General features: G+C 38.6%; 1 long non-coding RNA gene across 1 annotated transcript in view; it reads right to left on the bottom strand.

Annotated features, from left to right (window-relative positions):
- The window catches only part of LOC134625375 (uncharacterized), a 2421-nt gene extending 1674 nt beyond the window's left edge, over positions 1–747 (bottom strand). The window contains exon 1 of the long non-coding RNA XR_010093719.1: positions 572–747. This is a non-coding gene — a long non-coding RNA (uncharacterized LOC134625375). The remainder of the gene's footprint in view (positions 1–571) is intronic.
- Positions 748–9563: the final 8816 nt, after the last annotated feature.

Here is a 9563-nt window from a genome sequence, read left to right as displayed (position 1 = left end):
TGCATGATGTCCACGTCACTGTAAGTTTCTAGCTGACTCTCAGGTGTGACAGGTGTGCCAGCAGGAAAGAGTAATAAGAACCTGCATCCTGAGGTTTGTCATGCAGGATTAAACGAGCCAGGCTTTGTTCACACAGCTAGGATTGTATTTTACACTGACCCTGGGTCAGTATAAGTATCATACAGTTTAAACGAAGCACTGAAACTTGCACATATTTATTACAGATGCATTGAAGCTAATCGAGATATTTACTGTCAATCTGTGGCTGCGATTAATCACTTTAATGGAAACTTTATTAATTAGTAACTTCATTAGTCATGACAGAAGCTAATATTTCTGTGCTAACATCGTTTAAACAGTAACAGCTTTACTACAATATAAGCTAACGTTTACACCGTAACTTTAAGCTAGCACCATAAAGACGGTAAAACACGTAATAATATCTACAAATGCATCTTAAAGCTGTTATATTAGCACTCGGTGTATTACTAACATAACCAAATTAACATTATTGACACTCGCTGACTTTTAATAGTCATTCTATAAATGCTGTCCGTTTAAATGGTCTTACCTGTAACACTGCTGTATCCACCGGATTCCAGCCAGAGTGGATTCTGGAGTCTTCCACGCTCCTGTCAGTGATCCTCCATCTGGATGGATGATAACAACCTTCTGAACAATCTAGCAGGTGGATGGCCCACATCTATGGGACTGATTTCTGCTAATAACGCCCATTGTATGGACTGATAACAGGCGAAGCGGGTGAATAAAGTCACCCGGTCGCTAGCTGTGCCATTACCCAGCATGCACCTCTCCCTCCATAAATGCAATAAACGATACAAAAGTAATGGCCTATAATTAATTTATCTGCTGTATCTGCTGTTTCTCAGGTAGTTGTGTTCAGTACACGTCACTACAATGTGATTTCGGAAATGTATAAATATACGAACAACAGGCTCTTCCGCGGAAATCTCTTGTCGTCAATAAACAACGATTAGGGATCAGTATAGTATTCAATAGGAGGACCCTGCACGTCAATTCTCGACGCCAGGGGGGTACCCTGCGCGTCGATAAGTGAAGCAGAGGGAGCCTGACCATGCGTCACACATTTGACGAGTTGGGAGTGAGAACGTGTTGGTGACGTCGCTCCCGTATCCACCAGTAGCTGGTTATTCAGCATCCCTTGGCCGCCGTCCGGGACCCTCTGGGGTTTGGAGCCCGTCTTGAACGCGTAGTCCTTCTCCACGACCCCTCTCGCTTCATCCCGTCTTAGCTTCCTTCTACAGGTCGCATCTTTGTGTGTACTACTCCGGCAAAAACTGCACCATACTCTGGATCGGCACGTTCTTGCAGTGTGTCCCTTTAGTCCACATTTAAAACACACAATCTCATTATTCTTTGATCTTCGGTCATCTGCTCGCCATGAAGTAGAATCCTGGTCTGATTGCACTTTTGTCCTCATTACGTTGTCATCAGTTACAGCCGCACGCATTCTCTCGGTTTCTTCATAACTTCTGAGTTTTACTTTGAACTCTGAAAATGTGATTTTTGCTTCACTCTGTGTAACGTGCACAATCAGGGGTTTAAACGTCTCTGGTAGACCTTTCATTATCATTGCGATCAGAAGTCCATCAGTTAGTGACTCACCCGCATTTTTTAATGCTGTGATAATTGCTTCTGCTCGGATAATATAGTCCGTCACACTTTCATTCTTTTCATTCGTGAGAGAAGTGAGTTCGGTGTACAGACTTATGATCCTTGGCTTGCCCACTCCTGCATAATGACCTCTCAAAATTTTTAGGGCTTTCCGTCCGTCATCAACTGCATCTCTCATAACTAACGATAAACTTTTGTCATCCAGAAATTGTATCAACTCTGCATATGCTTCTGCATTTTTGTCATCATCTTCACCATCGGCTTCTTCATCACCCTCAGCCTTTAAGATGACATCTTTCAAACCTTGTAGTCTGAGATGACCAAGGAACTTCGTTTCCCATATCTCATATTTCCTTTCATCTCCATCAAATTGCAAACGGGAATATCGACTGCCCGACTCTGCCGTGCGTCTGCTCATGATGCACAAAAACGCTTACTCACTCAATCGTGCCAAACTTTTAACACCTGCCGGTAACTTGCGGTTTCAGGAAACGCTGCCCTTCCTTTGGCAGTTACAGGATCTCTTAGCTGCTGCTCTGGGCCCATAACCTGTTAGCAGAGCTGCTCTGTGCAGTGTTATGGCATAATACTTTTGAGGGAGAGTAAAAAGTCAACACACATATCTTATTTCTGACGGAGGACTCTTCCACTACACTTCTCCAGTCCATTCACAAAGTCGTTGCATGGTGAGACATGGATAGGAAGTGGGCGGAGCCTTTTACCGTCATTTTATTGTGACGCAAAGTACAAACACCTGTGGACACACAATCCAACAGTATGTGTGTTTTTCTGGTTTTTTAAAAAATGAATTCATGGATGAGTATGAGGGACTGTTCACACAGTCCACTATATATAGTAAGCAATTCATGCCTTTACCAGGAGCCTGTCTGCAGTGTTGGGAAGGTAACTTTTAAAATGTATTCCACTACAGATTACAGATTACATGCCCCAAAATGTATTTTGAAACGTATCTGTTACATTCCTCAATGAGAGTAACGTATTCTGAATACTTTGGATTACTTCATATATTATCATGCTTTTTACAACTACATGAATGTACTATTGCTGTGTGATTTATTACTTTTACTGAAACTACTCGCCATACCAATACCAACTAGATTTTAAAATCTTAATATAAAATGAGTAACAGCAGGGTGGACATTAGGTAAGGCTGCACTTTTTGCAGCGATCTCGTATAGAAAACTATTCTGCGCGTATATAAAACAGGTAAAAAGGCGTAAAACCGTAAAGGGACCTCTGGCTACTACGTCGGGTTCTGTGTCGTGCTCGTAGCTGAAAATTAGCTTTACTTTGTTGTCTGGGTCAACTTTGCTAGCGGGAGACAGAGAGAGGCGTTGAAAGGCTGCTCCAACTGAACTTATTGTTTCGGAGGAAAACACGAACACAGTGTACAGTCGAGTCTTAATAGCTTACTTACAACTGGGCTCGTCAGGCACTCTGTTTGGCTGCAGTGATTATTATTATATTTACATGCTTCCAGCTCCCGTTTCTGCTCGGTGACAACTCCTACTTCCCAGTCCCCTTTTTCTCCCTCCTCGCGCTCACAGACACATAACGGGTATGGCAGTCCATTCTCCCTGCAGCACGGACTACACTGCCCATGAGGCTACATTCTTTAGGGCTATACCTGTAACACTCTGCCTGTTGCCTTCATATTAAATCATTTTTGTGAATAAATTTTAAAAATATTTCGTCACGTCATTATGGAGGCCACAAGTAGAGGTGACATGGGCCGCGAGATTGAGACACAGGCATTAGAGCCTCTTAATGCGTGTTTTGTTTGGGTTTCCACTGGCGTGGAATTACCAAAAATAGAGAGGGCAAAGCCTAATATATGAAACAGGAAAATACTGCCGTGTAATCCATTTATTTCAACAAAGTAACTGTATTCTGAATACCACCCTTTTAAATGGTAACTGTAACGGAATACAGTTACTCATATTTTGTATTTTAAATACGTAACGGCGGTACATGTATTCCGTTACTCCCCAACACTGCCTGTCTGTGTCAGGATGTGGTGAAGGAGGACCCAAGATTGCAGATGCAGAGGCAGCAGGAGGTAAAACTAAAGGCAAGCAAACAGGATACTAAATACAAACTAAAAGGGCATGACTGGGCATATGAACATGAATGTACACTCTGACAAGGAACAACAGGACAGTGATTAGAAGTGGAGAAACATGGGAACACAGCTGGAGCAAAGTAGACATAAGGAGACATGGGATGCAAAGCTGAACACAAAGCACATCAGACGATAACTATCAAAATAACACAGGAAATCAAAACAAGTGAGACACGAACAGAATTTCACAGAGAGAGTCAGAGACAGACAGAGACATGACTCGGAAACTGACAGACAAATAAACATGGAGACAAGACTGGCTTCAAAGGGAGGCACAAATAACTAACGCAGGGGACGCTGCGGAGGACACACAGAGGCAAGACCAAGACATGAAAGGGAACACAGAACATGAACAAGTAACTAGGAACTAGAACAATACCAAACAAAAAATGTTCAAGATGAAAAAGAAATATTTGTAAATCATACTTATTAACAACAATAATAACAAAATAATAATTATGCATAACTATGAAAATCCAGGAAGCATTTCATAGTAAGGGTTTAAGGTCAGTTAACAACTGATATAAAGTGGATTCTAACCATCAGTCACACTCACACAGTGTCACAAAGTGACATCTGCAGTGTTTTGTGTACAGCTCTGCGGCTTCCTGTATCACTGTGGCTTTCGAGCACAATAAAAACAAGAACTTTATTAACAAACTTTGGTCTCATTACAAGAGTAGTATGTAGTATAAACACAGGGGCAAAAACATTTACAATGAGGGATTTTTAAAAATCAGTAGTTGCTTTGCAAAATGTCCTACCAGTTAGTATCACAACAATATCTGCAGTGTTTTGTGTACAGCTTTGTGGCTTCCTGTATCACTGTGGCGTTCGAGCACAGTAATATACTGCTGAGTCTTCAGTTGTCAAGCTGCTCATGTGCAGATACACTTGATCCACATTGTTGTCTCTGGAAATGGTGAAGCGATTCTGGACAGATGTGGAATAGCTTTTAGTGCTCCCACTCGGAGCAGAAATGAAGGATACCCACTCCAGCCCTTTTCCTTCAGCCTGTCTGATCCAGCTGATAGCAGCATCACTATCTGATATTCCTGCATATGTGCAGGTCAGCTTGTGAGATTCTCCAGGGCGTTTTACCACTGGTTCAGACTCAGTGAGCGTCTGACTGCAAACAGCTGGAAGAAAATAAATATGATCAGAAATGAGCCAAACATGAACTTAAGCATAAATACAAAAGAATGCAGATCTATGGTAGTTACCAGGAATCACTGATAGCAGGAAAAGCGTTATAGATGTAGATAGAATCATATTGAAAAGTTGCTGTCTGTCAGTTTTAGTCGTCTTCACTTTGCTGGGGACAAAATAAAGGTGGAAGGATCAGTATTTGCATTGACTCCTCCTTAAAGTGTCAAAATCAATAATGTATTAACATGTATTGAAATTGCAGTTCATCAGCTGAGGAAGTTAGACCTAATGGCTAAGAGTGCAGTTTTGCTGAATATAAATAACAATTTAAAGTAGGTGCTTAATATTTAGGGGGTCTGTTAAACGAGATATACACAGTCAATTAAAATGGGCAGATCTAGGTTTTAGTGTCTGATTTCTAGTACATAACTTGTAAAAATCAAGCACAGTTGGACAAGCAACAAGTGATATTATGACATGTTTTAACACGACAAACGACCGGCATGCTTTTATTCATTTATTAAGAGGAGAGGAAACCATTTGCCTATTTTTTATGATTAGGATCTCATGCATTATCTAAACTGCTTGACTTTTCAGTGCACACAGGGTGTGTCTGTCTTTTTTCTCTGGATGATCTAATGTCCTTGATTTTTCTATGCTTTTTAACAGTATGATTGCATGTCATACAAACAAAAAGAACTAGCTCTTTAAAGGAATTGGGACATTTCCAAATAGGCTATTCGATAAATTTATAATAAAACCACTGCACTGTCTCTTTTTAGAAGCTCTATCACTGAAAGACTAATGACCCTGTGTTGTATAAAAAGAAAAAAAAATTCTATGACTTTTGTTAAAAAAAACCCAAAATAAATAATATAATAAATAAATAAACAAACAAAAGAAAAGGTGTATCATGGCATGTATTAATGTTGAGTTTAATGATAGCTCTAAATATTCTAACCATCAGTGTCACAGTGACATCTGCAGTGTTTTGTGTGCAGCTCTGTGGCTTCCTGTAACACTGTGGCGTTCGAGCACAATAATAAATGGCAGAATCTTCAGTTGTCAAGCTGCTCATGTGCAGATACACTTGATCCACATTGTTGTCTCTGGAAATGGTGAAGCGATTCTGGACAGATGTGGAATAATATTTATTGCTTCCACTTGGAGCAGAAATTAAAGCAACCCACTCCAACCATTTTCCTTCAGCCTGTCTGATCCAGCTGATATCAGCAGAACCATCTGATATCCCTGCATATGTGCAGGTCAGTTTGTGAGAATCTCCAGGGCGTTTTATCACTGGTTCAGATTCAGTGAGCGTCTGACTGCAAATAGCTGGAAGAAAATAAGTGTAATGAGAAACAAGCCACACATGAACCGAAGTATAAATACAGAAGAATGCAGATCTGTGTTATTCACCAGGAATCACTGCCAGCAAAATAAATGTTATACTTGTAGTTAAAGTCATATTGGCAGCTTTTGTCTGTGTAGTTTTGCTGTCATCACTTTGCTGAGAAATTAATAAAGGCACGGAGATCAATATTTGCATTAACTGAGGAGGTAGAATTTGGACAAAATGAATGGAGAAGGACAAACCAATTATTAGAAGTCTGATACAGCTTATAAATATAAACAGAACTGGAAGCAGTCAATATTGAATACTATCCAACATAATTTATAAGCATCATGTCATCATTGTATCATGTAAAGGTTTCCATATTTAAATTGTAATAATGAATAAATAAATCAACAGATATATTTATTTTACAATAAACTTTTAGTTATATATATAAATTCAATATTGGTGTATCTAAGTTTCAGGTTGTAAGAGAAACATGGTGGTGCACAGCATTACTGAAAGTAGTCCTGGTTTCGAATACACTGGCCAGCTGGGCCCTTTCTGTGTTGTACTCCAGCTTCCTCCTGCAGCCTAAAAACATGCATGGGTTGCATTCATTTGTAATTCTAAATTTGCCATTAGTGTGAATTATAGTCTGTCTTTCTGTGTTATTCCTGTGATTGTATACTGTAGGCCCAGTCAGAGTATAGTATCCCTGCACTTGCATTTTAAAACTGTTATGTACTATTTATCAATTTACATAACTTTTTTGTTTGTTTGTTTAAAATATAACAATATATTATATTACGAAAGACTAACAATAGGGAAAACATAACTTATTTTTCAAAACAATTCAGCAGTTGTTAGTGATTAAAGTAGGGATTTTTAATGGTTACTTTTACTATCTAGGAGCTTAAATGTAATAAAATAACAATTTTAAGACAATTTTTGTCTTTCATTATTTATCTTCAGACATGGTTCAGTGCTTACCACACATACAACTGTTTCAGTCTGTTGTGTCACTGTGCTTGTCTTGCACAGAAATAAACTGCAGTCTTCCTATTTGAGGGTCTTCATCACTAAATTCAAACAATTTTGAGAAGTGTCTTTGGTGATGGAAAACTGGCCTTGGAGACTTTGGGCAAATGTTGTGCCAGTCCCATCATGAATACTTCCAATCCATTCTCCTAAGCCCTGTTTTTTGTCAAATCCAATGCAACCAAGTCAGAGAGAGTCCTTGAACTCTCCATGACAGGTTAACTGATTGTCCTGGTCTGCTGACCACTGACAAGGTGAGAGACTGACAGTGAGCAGCTGAAAGAGCTACAGAGTTTAGGTGATGGGAAGGAGCTGACATCCAGACATTCTCTTTCTATCCTGATACAGACTTCACACACCTGAAATGAGAGACAGAAGGAGCACACGCCATACAATGGCCATGGTCATTACCTGGTTGAGACTTCAACTGTAAATGGTGATGTGAATGAGAGATTTTGATGCTGTGTAGGCAGAGTGGGTGGAGATTAGCTTGTTTGTGTATCTGAGAATCAAAATAAGACAGAGAGAGAGAGAGACAGATAACAGTTTGTTGCAACACTACCAATAAAATACATTTTGTATTGTTACAGTGAAGTTTTTTTTTAATTGTGTTCGATCCTCATTTGGCATGTGGATGTGTAGGGAGTAAGAATGCGTTAGAATGTGTTGAAGTGTCACATATACAGAGATTTCCAGATGAAGGATGATTTGTCATTGGTGTATTAACGTGACTACCAAAAGTTTCAGGCACAAGAATAAACAGCAGTCTTCTCATACAGTGACATGGTGAGTTCGTGAAAACAAAACAAAACAAAACAAAACACATGGCTGTGAGGCAACCGCTGATCTATCTGATTAAAAGCTGTTCTAACGTCTCTGTATACATTCACAGAGGCAAGAAACTTGTCATTGTATGCCCTCTAGTGTTTAACATGATTTTTCTGTAAACTCACCCCTCCAGTCAATAATTTCAATGAGGACTTTTGTGAACCGTAAAGGTTCTTGCTGTTAAGTGATCTGTGGAGATCATATGTTCAATTCTTGTGTTTTTAGCTTTTTTAAAAAGTTGCCACAAAAGAATTATGCTCTCAAAATAGATTTTGTGTCAGTGCATTAAAAATACACAGAGAAAAGGGGGTAAATAATAATAAAAATACAAATAAAAAATAATATCTGGTTTTAATACTTAAAACTAAAACCATATCCTGTTGTCAGATTTGGAACCACACACATTCACCCTGATTAAAAGGACAAATAGAGAAGGATTGTCTGGGAAAACAGCTGATAATTTGGTCTACTGACATTTTTCAGTGCTTATTTTGGCAATAACAGGAAGAAAAGTGAATGTTCTCATAAAATGTGAAATTCTGAGAACAAACTTTATGACAAGAGTCATATTGATTAGCTATTTAACAGACTACTTACAGTATCTTGAGTTTATCTCTGTGTAACAAGCTACCAAGTAACCAGGGCAAGAGTATGTACTGTAATTTATTTTCTTGGTTAATTAGGCAATACTACACAAAGTTTTACAAAACATTTAAAATTGTTCAGCCACATAAAATCAGTTTTCACAAGAAGAACGTGTAAAAATGAGTGTGTGTAAAAGTAAATCAAACAAACAAAAAACAAACAAACAAACAAAGATGAATACATAGAAGACAGACAAACCAAACTGCCCTGAATGCATGTAGTGTCTGATTCTAAAAATTCTGCCTGTCACTACTGAACTTTATATACTTTATAAATCACAGCAATGTCCCTGCATTATTTGAACAGTTTGAACTTTTGCTATATTTCAGTTAAAGTGTGTTTTAAGTCCAGTCACTGATTTGTGTCATGAAATGACCTCTTCATCTTCTTTCTCACACAGAATGGTGATCAGTGATGAGCCACGTTGTTGAAGGAACCGAGCTCTGTGTGAGCATTGTATAACTTAACATAACAACACTGGATACTTTTCTCTTTATCCTGTCTGCAGTAGACGAGTTGGCAAATATAACATCAAAACAAAATGTCAAAATAATACTAAAATACACTATCATTACTACTATTGCTATGATAAATTTTACATAATTATATTATACCCTGAACTCTAGTCTAGTCTAAGGTCTCCTATGGTTATTTCTGTTAGTGATTATGACAACAAAACTGTTGTACAAACAATGTCTGCCATTATATGTGAGAATATTTTTAGGCACATTTTTAACAAACTTAAGTTATGCTGGATTTTGTACA

Source organism: Pelmatolapia mariae, linkage group LG4, assembly GCF_036321145.2.
Source record: "Pelmatolapia mariae isolate MD_Pm_ZW linkage group LG4, Pm_UMD_F_2, whole genome shotgun sequence".
Classification (NCBI taxonomy): Eukaryota; Metazoa; Chordata; class Actinopteri; order Cichliformes; family Cichlidae; genus Pelmatolapia; species Pelmatolapia mariae.
Note: the sequence above shows the minus strand (reverse complement) of the source record. Positions and strands in the feature narration are given on the sequence as shown.